The 15,285-nt window shown below is 48.8% G+C and overlaps 1 protein-coding gene across 4 annotated transcripts in view; it reads left to right on the top strand.

Annotated features, from left to right (window-relative positions):
- The first annotated feature begins 1,829 nt into the window (after nucleotides 1-1,829).
- CALN1 (calneuron 1) overlaps nucleotides 1,830-15,285 on the top strand; it is a 165,057-nt gene continuing 151,601 nt past the window's right edge. The window contains exons 1-2 of one of the 4 annotated variants that reach the window (XM_074594793.1): nucleotides 3,927-4,540; nucleotides 6,539-6,856. The gene's annotated coding sequence lies outside the window, so the exon portion shown is untranslated. Of the gene's footprint in view, nucleotides 2,184-3,926; nucleotides 4,541-6,538; nucleotides 6,857-15,285 lie in introns of those variants that run through there. The other 3 variants (XM_074594797.1, XM_074594795.1, XM_074594796.1) reach the window with 3 other exon arrangements.

The raw sequence follows: 15,285 nt of genomic DNA, 5'->3' as shown, positions 1-15,285 counted from the left end.
GGAACGGCAATAAAATTGGTCATGGGATTGAGACAAGTTTTAAGGGAGAGAAGGAAATTTATTCTTCATTTTTTACATCGCAGCACCCTTTAGAAGCCCGTGCATATTTGAATACGTCAATGCAAGGATTAATAATTAAAGGAACAACAGCCACATGTCTCCGAGATACACACAAGAAAGCAACAGCTCAGGCCGGAGGCTGGAGTCTCTGGGGACGCACTGTTTTTGCTGGCATTTCACCTCCGCCTGGTATACCTCATTATTTAGAAAAGCACTTTCCCACCAGCCTCTGCCAAGGAACACCTCACCTAGCAATTTGCAGCTGATGGCTAACCTCAGCGTTAGCCTGGGAAATTGTATCTGTGCTTGTTATCAGATTGATTTTGAAGGAAGACGTGGAGGTGTTCACATAGATAATCAGCGACCCGGGTAGTTGTGTTTTGGGGTGAAACCCTCCAGCTGCCAGCAGAAGGAGGCCAGCAGAAACCCTCGCAGAGCGGTGATGATGCTCCGGCCAACCCGATAGCCCCAGCTCGACACGACTCGCAGCCACGGTTGCCCAAGATGTGAAAAAAAAAAAAAAACACAGCTCCAAAACTGCTTCCTCTCTGCTCCCTGGAGCCAGATGGATGTCAACAGGCTATGGCGACGAGATGGAGCCGTTTCGCTCCCCGGCGTGGCCCCCGGCCAAGCAGACGCCTCAGCGCACCGCTCTGCAGAGCCGTCCCACAGCCCCGCGGCCGGGAGCATCTTGCCGGGCACTGAAGGCGGTTCAAAGCCTTGGCTTGGAGAAGGGAGTCTCCGACGTGAATGCCGTTTCCCTCACCAGGCCTGAACAGCGCTTCTCCTCCCTCCCCATCCTTCCTTCCTCCATGTTAGTAGTCTTCTCATTCATTAAAAACCTGCTAATTATCTCAGCAGCTTGGAACTGGGTTGCCGCGTGGAATTAAAACCAGCTTTTCGTTTTGGCATCCACCGCCTCATGTAATTAATAAGACAAGAGAAAGCCAGAACATGCGGGTCAGCCCTGAGTGTGAGGAAGGGATTGATCGGACGTGGCCAGCTCCGGAGCTCATGGCCGGGATGCTCTGAAGCCGGCCTCAGAGAGGGTGGGTTGCATTTTGAGGCCAAACAAGGGGAAAGGAGGAAGAGATAAGGCTGTCCTGGTCGTTCCCCTTGTTTTTTCCTCATTTAAACTCAAAATCTGGACCAAGTAGTGCTCAGCGAAAATCTTCAACACCTCTTTTCTGGGGAAGGAATGGGAAAGCAGTCCGGCAAGGCTTGACGGCATGTTTTGGCCATCCCTGCCATGCTGAGCAGACCGGGATGCTCTGAGAGCCTGGGCTGTTGCAGACGGGTGTTTTGATGGAGATCTGGAAAACAGCTGGAGGAACCTGAAACCAAAGGAGGGACCAGCGCCGCTTGGATGCCCGCCAGCGCCAGGTCCTCTCCCCACTGCCTTGGCACGAGCAAGCGGCCACCAAATCCAAACCGAAATGCTGCCCTGCTCGCTGGCCGCAGGCAGGAGAAGGCCAAGGACCCCGACCTGCAGAGTGGAGCTGGGGTGATGTAACTGTCCCCCACTCCACCCAGAGTTTGGGCTCGCGGCAGGAGGGTGATGCCTTTGGGCACCGTCGCAGAGCGGTGGCAGCACCGGGACAGAGGGGACGCGACCTTCCTTCCGACTCACCAGTGCCTTGGTAGAGCACGAACTTTCCTCCCTCCATCCGCAGGAGCACTTGGGCTCCCCTCGCCCGCCCCGCTGCCAGCAGCATCCCTGCTCGCCGCCCGCTGTGGCTGCTCTCCGGAGCATTGATTTACAGTTTGTTGCTGCTGCCACCGAGTAACTACTGTTGCTGCTTTCTACGGACTCGCTCGGCTGCCAGGATGCCCCCGATGGGCAGCGAGGCGCTGCTCGAGCTGGCAGGCCAGGGGGGGAGAGCATCGCTCCTGGGGGAGCAGCAACACCAAATTGGGGTTCTAGCCCTTTAAATCCAATCCGGTACTGCAAAAAAAGGGCGAGCGAGCAGGAGAGAGCCTTCAGACTCTTTTAATTAAAGCTTGTACCATATTCTGTCTTCCCAAGTCACGGCAATCACTCTCGCTTCTTCAGGACATCTTGGGGCTCACCGGCACCGCGGCATGGATGGGGGGAGCCGCTCACCTGGGACCGGCGGCAGTAGGTACGCGCGGAGGGATGGGGCTGTTTGCATGGCTTCTCCCCTCTCCTCGCTGTCAGCTGGAAGCATTCCTCTTTTTTTTTTTTCTTCCCCCCCCCCATGTCTTTTCATTTGCCAGAAAGAAAGTCTTATTGCGTCGCTTTTGGCTGGCGGGGATGGCGCACCTGGGGGCAAGGGGCTCCCCGTCCTGCCACTGCCGCTCTCATCCCTCCCCTCTCCCTCCCTTTAAATAACGAAGTGCATGACCTAGAGTTGTGGGTTGTTTGGTTTGGTTTGGGTTTTTTTTTCCCCTCACTCCTTAAATGAAAGAGCTGCCACTCAGCAGAAGATAAGTTGGGATGCCTGTTTCATAAATCACCGGAGAAGTTGGTCCCTGTCGCGCTCTCGCTGCTGATGGCCCCCACCGGCTCCGCTCGCGGCTCCGCTCCCCTCTGCCTCCCCTTGTAACCAGGTTAAGAGTTTTGCCATATCCTTTCATGCGCAATGCAGAGCATTTCTTAAGAGCCTCACGGACCAAATCCCGGGGTTATTAGGAAAGACAGCGTTGCATTCACACTGGAGTCTCATCTCTCAAGAGGTATAACCCACAGCAGCCTTAGCCGGGCTTATAAATTGCCCTTCAGCAGGAACACTGCGCACGGAGAACATTTAACTGCTAACTATCCCATTCACCGCTCGATTTTTCTCTCCCCCTCTGCTCCTAACTGCGTGATCTCTTCATTTGTATTTCCACGCAACACGGCTATTTCTTTACGTTACGTATCGCTGTTCCCCCGTCGCCAGCTGGGTTGGTGTGTGGTTGGGGTGCCCCGACCTTTAACGAGAGCCCCTTTTCCTCCTCGCAGCTGGGTGCCAGGTGAGCGTGGGTCCCGAGGAGCCTCCCTCCTGCATGGATCCCCGGAGGGCAACAGGGGCTCTGCCAGGAAAACATTTATCCTGGTGCCTATCTGAGGCTAATAACACTTTTGACAAATAGCAGACCTCCTCGAAGCTTGGAAGAGGGTTGAAAAAGCAGCCACTAATCTCCTTGCGAAGTGCTAGATGGTGGCCACTGCTCTCCGTAAATCAGGAGACAAGCTGTTTATGTACGGCATGGTGAGACGTTAGCACAGCAAAAAAAACCCCATCCTTCCCTTAATCCACCGGCAAAACCTCTGCCTTGGCATCATTTCGCAGGGTTTATGTAGGAAATACCGTGAAGTCAGCGTGGCCCAAAGCAGCCGGGACTGCGGGGCTGCCCAAAGGGGTTGGGAAAATGGGCTTTTTTCTCCCCGACTGCATTTGCCGTAAGTGAGAGAGCGATGGGACGGGGAACTTGCACGTGAGCAAGGGAAGTGGAGCTGTGTATCGGTGTATGAGCAGCTGAGCAAGAGCACCCGGAGGTGTCAGGCGGTTTGTGGGCAGCAAGACTTTTTGACTTGAGCGGTCGAAGGAATTAAACTTAGAGAGGAGGAGGAGGAGGAGGCACGGTGCCTGCAGGAAAAAGCAAAGATTCCAGGGCAGAGTGAAATCTGCAGCGCAGGCTCGGCCGTTAACTCACAGGGGTGCGGGGCTGCGGAGGAAAAGAAACATTGTGTACCCTGGGGGTTTGCTGTTCTCAGTTTTCCTGGTTCGGGGCTGCTTTCATCCGTGGCTCCCATCTCTTTGGGAGCGGTTTAACCATTTGTGACTTTGGGTGACGTTAGGAAGGAGCGTGGCCCTTGTGACCGAGAGGCGGGATAAATAGCTCCCTTGTTTCCAGCTCGCAGTGGGAGAGCGAATGACCTGGCAAGCAAACCTGAAAGGGCCTGAAAGTAAAAAAACCTGTTCCTGTGGCCCAAGCGGGGCTGCAGACGAACTCTTCTCGGGTGAAGCCCCTGAAACCTGTTTCTTCCACCCTGCGGAGCTGGAAAACCCAGAGTGGGATTTGAAATCCACCGACAAATACAAGTGGGGCGAGGAAAGACGAACAAAATGTACATCTCGGTTCAGCAAATTGACTCAAGCCTCGCAAGTGTGCGGCGGGTGGGGAGTAATTATTTATAGTGCCATCAGCAGAAATAATAGAATGAAATGAAGGGCTGAAAAGTTTTGCTGACTCTCAGGGAATGCGTCCTGGCAGGGATTGATACTTCCTGGGCCCAGCCCTTCGCATCTCCAGCGCTACCGAGCGTGCAGCCTGGAGACTGGCAGAGCCTCACTGGGGGTGAACCCACCGAAAACAGAGGGGCAGTGTCGAGGAGCTGAACCCAGCCAGAGGACAGACTTTAAACGTCAGCTACGGCTTCCCCCTTTGAGCCACCTCTGATGGCCCGGCCTGGATTTATCTCCCGGTGGACGCCCGAACTTTGAGTGGAGCAGCGCCCTGGCTGGGTGGCCAGGTTTGGCTTTTCCATTCTAATTCTATGAACATTGAGATTAGAGAAAAGGAGGGGGGGTGGGTGGAGGGGGGAAAGCAATTTTCGAGATCAGCCGTTAGTGTAATTCAGTGCTTTGTCCTCCGTAATTAAGCTCTGCGTTCTGCGTTTCAAGAATGCTCTTGAACCGCGATGACAAAAGGAATTAGGGGGATTGGCAGGCAGACGTAGGCAGAGAATCGCTCACCTGGCATTACTCAAATTAAAGGTGACCTGCATAAGGTTTTCCTTTTCAAATGGAGAAAACTGAGTTTGGACTCTTCTTTGTGCTTTTGTGGTGATGAAAAGGCCTCTTTTTTCCTTTTTTTTTTTTTTTTTCCTTCTTTTCTTCACTTATGAATGATGAGTAGCATCGAGCTTGTCTCTGCCCATCCGGGCAGACGGGCTGGAGGGCTGAGATGGCCACTGAGGTTGTTGCGGGTGGAAAGGGTGAATTTGAGCACCCGATCCAGCAGCCAGCCCTCAGCAAGTTTGACAGACAGTCACCAACATCCTGCAGAAATTACCTGCGCAACAAGTTTTCCGTAATCCCAGAGCCCTTTCCTTCCCCCCGGGGTACTTGGTAACACCAGGAGAGACCAGTCCCCGAGTGGGCACAAAGATCAGGGCTTCCTAAAAGTCCCCAAAGGCAATTTGCTCCATCTCGCCCTGCTTGTCAGTCTCCAACCATCTGAGATTTTCCTAGTGCAAACAAGACCTGAATTTCTGAAGAACAAGCAGAAAAATAATTCTTTTTTTATTGTAGGTAATAACCTTTCCCACTTCCTTTGCTCCGTAGACTGGAAAGAGTGCAAACACAAAAGGCATAGCTCTCATTTTTGCTTTTTCTTCACCAGCCACCTTTAAACAAAAGAAGAATAGCAGGATATCTGGAGCAGGAAGGGACCAAAATGGATCTGACTGAGATAAAACCTAAATTTACTCTTTCTAGCTGTTAGAGTCTAATATATTCTATTCAGAGCAAGGGACGTATGTCAACCCCATTCTACGTCTCTGGCAGGGTGTTAGAGTTTGAATTAGTGTGATAAATTAAAAACAGTCATAAAATTCTACAGAGGTCTTAAATCGTAAAAATGTATCACATGAATGAAATTGCACAGTTATTGAGCGCAGCGTTTGAGATATAAACATTAGCGTGGCACGTCAGGCTGGAGGGATGTGAGCAGTCACATCCAGGGGACCCGGCGGGATCCAGATGTGGATCATGCTGGTGGTCTGGTCATCTTTGCTGATCATCTGGACGGTTTAGCTGGATTCAGGTAACCTTTCGGAGCAGGCTAATCCACCATCTGCTGCGGCATTTTCTTCTTTGATTTTTTAGCTTGGTTTTTTTTTTTTGTTTTAATTCCTTCGGGATACGTTTTTCCCCTTTGAACATAAGCTACTTTCAGTGTGTTATTTAAAACCTACATTTTAATGGAAGGAGGTAAGAGGCTGCACAGACAATGTAAACCTTGTTTTCCGTGGCCACCCAGAGACTGCCAAAAATCAATTGTCTGCTAGAGGCTGATCTTTAAACAAAGTTAAGCCAAATTGTATCAGAAGCCCTGGGGATCCCTGAAAGCAGGTCTTCAAGAAAGCCGTGTACATGTTGCTGAGCTTGATACGGGTCTCACCCTTTAAATCCTTTTGCGCTGCGACCTGCTCTGCTCGGGAACTGAATTACTCTGAGTTACTTCTGGCTCTAACCGAAGCATCGACTCCAGTTTGAGAACTGCCCAAGCACTTTGGGAGCCCGAGGCGCTGTTTGAAAGCAGATTAATAAGCCTTTAGGAGCTGCAGATGCTTTATTGGGAGCTGGTGGGATGCCCCCAGGGGATTTTGCAAAGGTTTGTCCTGGAAGCTCTACTGTGAGACTACGACAGGAATGGTCTGGCATATGCAGACCTGTAAATGAAACGGGAATCTGTTTAAAATGTATTTTTCTTTTTACTCCCTCATAAATACACTGTGGCAAAACAGCCTGTAATGCTGGGGAAGGATTAACTTGAGAAGAGTAAAGGTCTCCGAGGGTTTAAGAAGAAAGCTGCTGTGCTACAGGACAGACATCCTCGTGGAGGAGACGCTGAGCCTGGTTGCCCCATGGACGCTTGCTGTTCGTGACGATGTGCAACACCGCTGACACCACAGAACCCCCCAGATCTGCAGCCGTGCCGGGGAGGACAAAGCGGGAGCGTGTTGGCACAGGGAGGGATCAGTTCCTCGCTGGTGGCTCCTGGGAAGGGCAGAAGTTCGGCTGGGGCCAACAGCCTGGTGAGGGAGATGATGTTGTTACAACACGTGAGTGTTACACATGTTAACGTGCTGTAATGCGTGGGTTGTGACGGTGCCAAGAAGCTTTTATTAGGGTGACGTTGCCGCTTGGCATTACACATACAGTCCATGGAAGAGGGCCTGGGGCTTCTAATTGTCAAGCGGCTGAACATGAGCCAGCAGTGTGCCCAGGTGGCCAAGAAAGGCCAATGGCATCCTGGCTTGTATCAGAAACAGTGTGACCAGCAGAGGTAGGGAGATGATTGTTCCCCTGTGCTCAGCGCTGGTGAGGCCACACCTTGAGTATTGTGTCCAGTTTTGGGGACCTCAATGTGAGAGAGATATCGAGGCGCTGGAGCGAGCGCAGAGGAGGGCAACGAAGCTGGTGAAGGGCCTGCAGAATAAATCTTATGAGGAGCGATTGAAGGAGCTGGGACTGTTTAATTTGAGGAAGAGGAGGCTGAGGGGAGACCTCATCCCTCTCTACAACTATTTGAAAGGACATTGTCGAGAGGTTGGGGCTGGTCTCTTCTCACAGGTAATTGGTGATAGAACAAGAGGGAATGGGTTGAAGCTGCAGCAGGGTAGGTTTAGGCTGGACATTAGGAAAAAATTCTTCACTGAGAGAATGGTCAGACCCTGGAATAGGCTGCCCAGGGAGGTGGTGGAGTCACCATCCCTGAATGTGTTTACGAGTCGTTTAGATGTGGTGTTGGGGGATATGGTGTAGGGGAGAACTTTGTAGAGTGGGGTTGATGGTTGGACTCGATGATCCCAAGGGTCTTTGCCAACCTGAATGATTCTATGATTCTATGCAGAACTCTTACCTTTATAAGTTCCTTTCAATGAGGTTGAATGCAAAACCCCCGTATTCTGGAACAAAATCTGCAGATCCAAGATCTGTTGTAATGCAAATAACAGCAGTAGGACTAATCCTAGCCAATCCAACATCAGAGAAAAATCCAGTGGAAAACCTGACAGGGCAGGAGCCCGTGCAGCTGCGGGACACAGTCTCCATCCTTGGCACAGCACCCTGGGCCTAGGTGGGGCCGCTGGGGTGAAAGACACAGCCAGGAGACCCACTGCTCCCACCTGATGGAGCCCAGCCCCATGGCCATTTGCTTTCTGAGTTTCTGGTGGCCGTATGGAGTGGGAAAAGAAGCTTCGGGCATTTTAGATAATCCTCACCCACCCTTGAAAAGCAAGCCACATGAAACGTAGGTGGATTCTTTTCTCCATCAGACTGAACCACAGACTGAAGGCGCAATTTTGTCCTGTGACCTGCTGATTGAAGAAACAAAATCGTACAGTGCTGTCATTGGGAAGGTTGATAAATATTTTATTCCCCCCTGAAATGTCATTTATGAGAGATATGAGCTTTCTCCGGGGCACAAGGAGAAGATGGATCTGCGGAAAATACTGTCACTGCACTTTACAACCTAGCTGAACTGTGCAACTTCAACAAGAGTTTTCATGATGAAGTGACATGGGCTTATATCGTTTGTGGCACAAAAGACAAGAGGGGCTTCACCTCGGGTCTCATGTAATGCTTGAGAAAACAATTATAGCTCTAGACAGGCTCAGAGCAGCCAGAGGCATCAAGAAAACTTGAACGGTCCCGCTGACCCCTTTGGTAACACTGACCTTGTTTTGCCCCATGTCAGCTATTAAAAACCCAGCAGACGTTGTTCTGGGTCAGAGATGGATCTCCCAAACTGCTCAAGGGTGGTCCAGGTTCAGCTGCAAATTGCCAAAAGCACTGGTGTGGCCAAGCCTTGTCAATCATATGATGAGTGTCCAGATGAGAATGTCCCAGGTAGGATGGCATGAGAGTAGCCACTCTGTGTCCATGAATATCCATGAACAAGACGGCATAGGAGTGCCTGGGACCCATTGTGGGGCTGCAGACCACGGTCTGCATGTGCTTCAGTCTGCTGTCACATTGGCATAAGACCCATGGTCATCTTCTTGAGCACCAGTACGCCTCTGACTTGGCCTGGCTGACACGAGGAACACTTGGATCTCCAAAAGCCACATTTGATTTCTTTTGATTGATGGTTTGGCTTTTTGGGAGAGGGAAGCAGATAGTGTAGTGCTTCATGGGCACTGCTGTCAGAAGGTACGGGAATGGAAGGGGAGGGGAAGGCTCTGGGCTTTTCCAGAAATACGTGGTTTTGAAGTGAAATCAAACCACGTTTCAGAGAACAGAGCTTGGCAGTGGGCTTTTTGTAAAGAAACACAACGTTGTCTATGGCCCTGTCTTTGTCATATGGACTGTCCCCAGTAGGTATGCCATACATGCGGTCACACGTGCTGCTAGAGAAAAAAACTTGAGGAAAATAGGGCTTGTTTATAAAAATAATGGCAGGGCGTGTGAGAGGAAGCCGTGAAGGAAGTATAAAGCTGGAGGCACATGCTGGTATTCCCCTGATCCTGAGATATGTCCCCCAGCAGGGGTGGAGAACAGAATGCTGCGATGCAAACCACATGTTTGTACAGCACAGCAGGCTCTTGGTCTAGCACTAGGACACCAGGTCTTCTTCTGGCACCTGGAGAAACCAGTCTGCCATGGTGGCTTCCCTCTTCCCCTTCCTACCACCTCCTGCAGCCACTACCAGGGCAGGAAGCCATGGTGTGCAGAAGCTGTGGCTGCAGCAGGTTGGGAGAAACCAGGGTTTGGTGAGGACAGCTGGTGGGACAAGGGCATTCTCCAGGTCCTTGAGACCCTCGACTATTTCTGGGGCCTGCCAGGGGTGCCTGGTTTATTGGGAACATGAATCAATAAGGACAATGCTATCAAAGTACGTGACGAGGCAGAGTAGCCATCTTTGCTGTGCAGTTTCTTGAAGACAAGCCCGCGGAAGTCCATGAAAAAAAAAGATATTTATTTTTTGTGGTAATGTGCCTAAGTCAGATTCACCATAGAGGATTTTAAAGAACAGATTAGCTGAGTTTAATAGTGTGAATTATGAAAAGAACCTGCTCTGTGCAAAGCACAGGGTCACGTTTGATGATTCACCAGGCTTTTTCTTGACCATTAGTTGAATGCTTTATGTCAAAAATGTGATCCACATAAAATTGCTGCAGTCTGATGGAGAATGTCTTCCAGGTCTCAGTGTCCAGCAGGTACAGGAGGAAACATTTTCTTCTCTGTCAGCAGAAAAAAAAGCCACAGACTCAGGGCAATGGTATGGGACCCCTATGCTTTGCCACAGCCTCTATAAATAGTGAGGGAAAATTCCCCTCACCTAACACCCTGGAGGAGGGCAAGAGCAGCATATTCCTTCTCTTACTTCCCAGCTTCTCTCAGTCACTCGCGGAAACTTCTGTGCTGAAGGCTGCGTCTGTCTCTGTTTCAGTGCACTATTTTGTTCCTCCTTGAACCTATTGCTTCTTTCGAGCACCACGATATCTTCCAGGAAAAATTCTACAACGTAATTGTGCACTATTTGCAAAAATACTTCCTTTGACTTTTTTTTTTTAATGTCTTCTCTTGGTAATTTCAATGGATACCTCTTAGGTCTGGTGCCGTGAGACACGGCAAGTATTTTTTCTTTATTCGCTTTCTCCAGGATGTTGAGGGTATGATAAAACTCTACTTTAATATGTGTCCCCACCATCCCTTTCAACCACCTCTTCGCCAGACCAAAGGGCCCTAATGTGTTAGTCTGTTTTCGTGCAGAAGCCGCTCTCTGTCCACGCTCACTTCCCTCCCCGTTCCGTTATCTCCTTTTGCAAAAGCGCTGAGCAGAAATTTATTCATCGTGAAGGTGCACAATGGGTGCAGACAATGGCGTAGTTTCAATTTTTGGTCTCTGTGTCTTTGCCAGAAATCTCTCGCATCACATTTACCTGTGGCTATGCTGAACCTGGGGTGGATGTTTTCAGAGTGCTACCCGTGTTCCCCCCCAGTAACGTGTTCCTGAATGGCAGTGGCCGGTTCAGAGCTCGCTGTTTGGCGGGCAGACCGCAGGCTATTTTTCCCGTGGGCATTATTTTGCGCTGATTGGCACTGAAATTCAGCTCTTCTCTATTCTTCAGACATTGGGTTTTGAGAGATTTTTTTTTTTTTTTTTGCAACCAATCCTGGGTTTGATTATCCTGATTAATTTTGTATCATTAATAAATGTTGTCGTCTCACTCCTCACACACCTCCAGTCCCTAGACAATTTCTTAGTAAATGAGTAGATCTATTTTACAGGTCTCCCTGGGATTACAATAGGAAGTTGCTTTCATTATGAAAGCAGATTGTTTATCTTTGTTTCCTGCCTTCTTTTCCCATCTCCTTCATAATGAAAACCAATGCAAACAAATCACTTAACCTTTCTGCTATGACCTGTCTCTCCCGAGTATGCTTTTTATTCAGCGATCATCTATCAGCCACACCACCTCCCTGGCAAACTTCCTTCCCCTTAGTGTTTCTGAGGAGGTTTTCGTGTTACCTCTTACGTCTCTACCAAGTTGTTGTCCAAAACCCTTTCTGGCCCGCCATATTGTTCCTCTCCATGCAATTTATCACGTTCGGGGATCTATTTCCTCCTTGAACGTGACTTGTGCTGGTTGAGAAACGCCTTTTAACTCTTCTACTCCGCTGTGTAGCTGCACAGACTTTGCTCCTTTTAACTCTGGTTGGTTTGGCAGCGCGTGATCGCTCCGGGCTTGCAAGACAGAGTTTTTAAATTTTCCTTTTTTTTGTTTCTTTTCAAGCAGCTTCTACATTTTTAATATACTTTATATATCGCCTGTATATATATACACACACCATATATATACGATAGTATAGTGGGTGTATATATAGTGTGTGTGTATATATATATTTAAGGTCATATGAGCAATGCTGAAATCTTGAACAGGCCGTGGGCATCTCGGAGTCAAACTGAGAGTTATTTTTCTGCTTCTAGAGTCAATAATTTTAGCTCTAATAGTTTTTTATTATGTCCAAACCTTATTGTAAAGGTCATGCCTCAAACGAGATACGCTGGTCGTTCGCCTACCCAGCGCGTGTCCTGGCACCCCAGATCCCCACCAGTCAGCCCTTTTCCAACAAAACCTGGGTGACGGCTGGATTGATGCCCCCACCCAAGCGGGTATCCCTGTGTTTTGGCTTCCAGCAGCGGCAAAAACATTGGAGGCAACCGCTCTGCATTGTGGATGGGACTGATCACTCAGCAACAAGTGTAGCTGGTTCCCACTTCCCCAAACTCAGTGATGCCAGTTGGAGATCGCCTGTAGCGCCTCTAGAGCTACTGGCCAGCAGAAGACAGGGCCGCTGGGGCAACCTGGATGCCGGCCCTTTGCACCGCCCCTGTGTAGCTTCTTGACCTATTATTTTCCCACCTGGCTAAGCCACATCTCCAGAAAGCAATAAAACTATTTAGAGGTAGAATCCCCCATATTGAATGAAGTCATAGTATTAACATCAACGCTTCGACGGACAATTAAAAAGACCCTTTCGTTTTGAAGGATCTTCTGCTGCATCACTGTGGCAATGGTCACATTAGAGGCGGCAGGACTATTCACGCGGGCCTAAATTAAGCAGTAATTGAAACGTTTGAAGGAAAATGAGTATGGTTGTCGGGGTCAGCCTTAAATAAGTTTCACTAACATCTCGCAGAAAAATGTTGATAAAAATTACAGCGCTGGGCAAGTGACGACTGGGTTGTATTTCACAGTAAGTAGAACAGGAGAGAGAGGGGGAGAACACACAAGAGCACAGTTAATAAGATGTATAATCAAAAGAAAACTTTTGCACAGTGATATTGCATGAGGTAAGACTGGATTCGGAGCTTTAAAACAGAACATGTTTTGTTTACCAAAAAACCAAGAGTGTTTGAAAGCAAATTTGACTCTAATATACATCCTATGCTTTATGGAGTATTTATTTAACATATGTAGGTTGGGGAAATGAAGTGCCTTTTGACAAGTAATGTCTCAAAGTGCTGCTGAAAAACAACATATGCATGGAGAAAGTTGTTTTACAGAACTCAAGAGCCGCTAGCAAAGTCCTGATTTAGAAAAAACATGTAACTTCAAGTGAAGTAACTTAAATCAATGGCACATGAGCACAGGCTGAGGTTAAGCAAATGCACTGCTGTTTTTATAAATACCCATATTTGCTCTCTCGAGCCCGGGCAAAGCTGCGTGCATGGATCTAGCACACCAGGATGGTTCTCTCTGCTTTCCAACTGATTTCAACAGGAACACCAACTGCTTGGTGGTGTAACACACACCAGCTCGCTCTCACCACAGCACAGAACAACTTTGAGAGGAGCACTATTAAGATACCAGGACAGGTGAAAAGGTTTTTAGTTTTCAATGCCTGAAGCTCAGTCCCACCATGTTTCTGATTACTGGGATCAAGCCTGAACACTATCGGAGCCCTGAGGGCACGAATTGCCCTAAGTAGCCTCACCTGGGTCCCACTCACACCCCTCACCACGGTCCAGGAGCCCATTTAAGCTCATCCCTGGGCCTTTAGACCCTGTTTGTGCTTTAGGTGTGCTGGTGTCTGGTTGATCTGGAAGGACCTCAGACTTATTTTGCAGGTAGATCTTCTCCCACCCTGCCTCCTCAATGGCCTCTAGACCTACACTGTAACTCTGTTTCCAGTCCCATCTGCTCCTGACTGAGCACCTTGGGTGGACCTTGGACCTAATTCCTATGTTGTCTGGGACTGTGGCGGTACCCTGTTCCTGGCACTCAGTTCTGCTTATCAAGGTCCGATCCTGCAGGCCCTCTGTTGGTGAGGGCACTGCCTGCACTAGACCCACTTTGGCTCCTGGTTCTGTTTTACTCACCATGGAGGAGATCTATCTCTGCCACAACCTAAAAAGCCTGTTCTTGACCAGATGTTTCGTTTCTGAATCTCTCCTGCTGAGTAGGTGCTATCATAAGTGGTAGTGGTGTGGGCTGGGGTTGAGTTTGGCTTTGTAGCCCCCATAACTGGGAGCTGATGCTATGGAGGTCAGGAGTAGGATGTGAAATGTGTTTGGAGAGGCCTCCTTAGCTGGACAGATGAGCGTATCTGCATGCTCAGATAACTACTGAGCACCATCCAGTTAAGTCCGGACACTTCTTTCACGTCAAGGTCTTGATTTGTGCACTCTTTGGTTGACAGAGACTGTAGCTCTGAGTTCAGAATAACTACTTGCTGTTCTACAGTTATTTCATTGGACTTGCAGCCTAGCCATCCTTATAAATACCTACTGAAGCTTAGCTTAGATCCAGCTGTGCCAGATTTTGACCTAAACTCTGTTTCTCTTTGGTTCCCTCGCTGTTGTCTGCACTCCGGGTTGAGTCTTTGAGGACGGAAGCAGCTTTGTCTCCACAAGGTGATTCCACCTTCGCAGCAGAAGCATCTCTGGCGAATTAGCTGCAGCACACAGCAATTATGTTAAGGAAGTTGGGTGAAAGGGAGCAGTAATAATTTGCAAGTTCTGCCAACAAAATCCCTTTCATTTTTGTTGTTGTTGGTTTTGGTTTTTTTTCCCCTCTCCATACCTTGGCAAGACTCTTTCCTGTTTTTCTTTCATTGCGTGGCAAATGCACAATAAGAACAGGAGGCCATTTACTCCAAATCCTCGATTTATAATTTTTTTGATGTTGCCATTTGCTTTTTCTAAAGACTGTGAACAATGCGCGCAGTCCTTGTTGGGTAACAGTCATAATTAGAAGCTTTCTAAATTTCGAAGAGCTTTTGAGTACTCAGCACACTCCTTCCCTAGTATCCTGCGGCTCTGCATTTATGCTAAAAACTGAGTTGCATCCAATTGACCCCAGAACTGGTGCCCTGCAGGTTTGGAGAATAGTATATAAAGGTAAAAAATGAACAGCTGGAATGGAAGATCTCATGCAAGAATCCCACCAAGCCTGGATTTATAGAGTAACAATATTTTTGTCAAAGTTCTTCCAGAAAAGCTTTACAGGATCAGCCCAGGTACAGAGAAAGGAATGAGAAATGATTGTTACAGATCCACGCGGCCAGATAAGCTAAGCATGGCCTGGTGGACAAGAAAAATACAAAGTGCTGCTGAAAGTAAATATGCGTGAACTTTTTGGCTGGGTGGGGATGAAAAAGGCAGCTACAGGGAGGAAAAAAGAAAATGTCATCCGTGTATGATGAAGCTGACGGCTCTCTCTCTCTCTCTCTGCCAAAATGGTACCTCCTGGTTTTGGTCTGAAAGCATACTTTTCGATCAGCTGAAGCAGTTTTTCAATTTGGTGAATTCCAAGTTAGGAGAATGGTTTACTGAATTTCTTTTTTATTTTTTTATTTTTAGCATAACATTTTGGTTTGGATGGGATGTTCTCCAGGGGGTGGAGTGGAGACCTGGGTAACCCACATCTCAGGGCTGGGAGTAAACAAGGCAGCAAGGTCTGCTGGAAATGCCTCAATTGCCACAAACCCAACCCAGCTTCAGGCTGCAGAGTGGGTCCTGTCTACAACCACCTTCCCC

Source organism: Larus michahellis, chromosome 7 (genome assembly GCF_964199755.1).
Source record: "Larus michahellis chromosome 7, bLarMic1.1, whole genome shotgun sequence".
NCBI lineage: Eukaryota > Metazoa > Chordata > Aves > Charadriiformes > Laridae > Larus > Larus michahellis.
The sequence above is the reverse complement of the archived record's forward strand: the minus strand, read 5'-3'. Positions and strand labels throughout refer to the sequence as shown.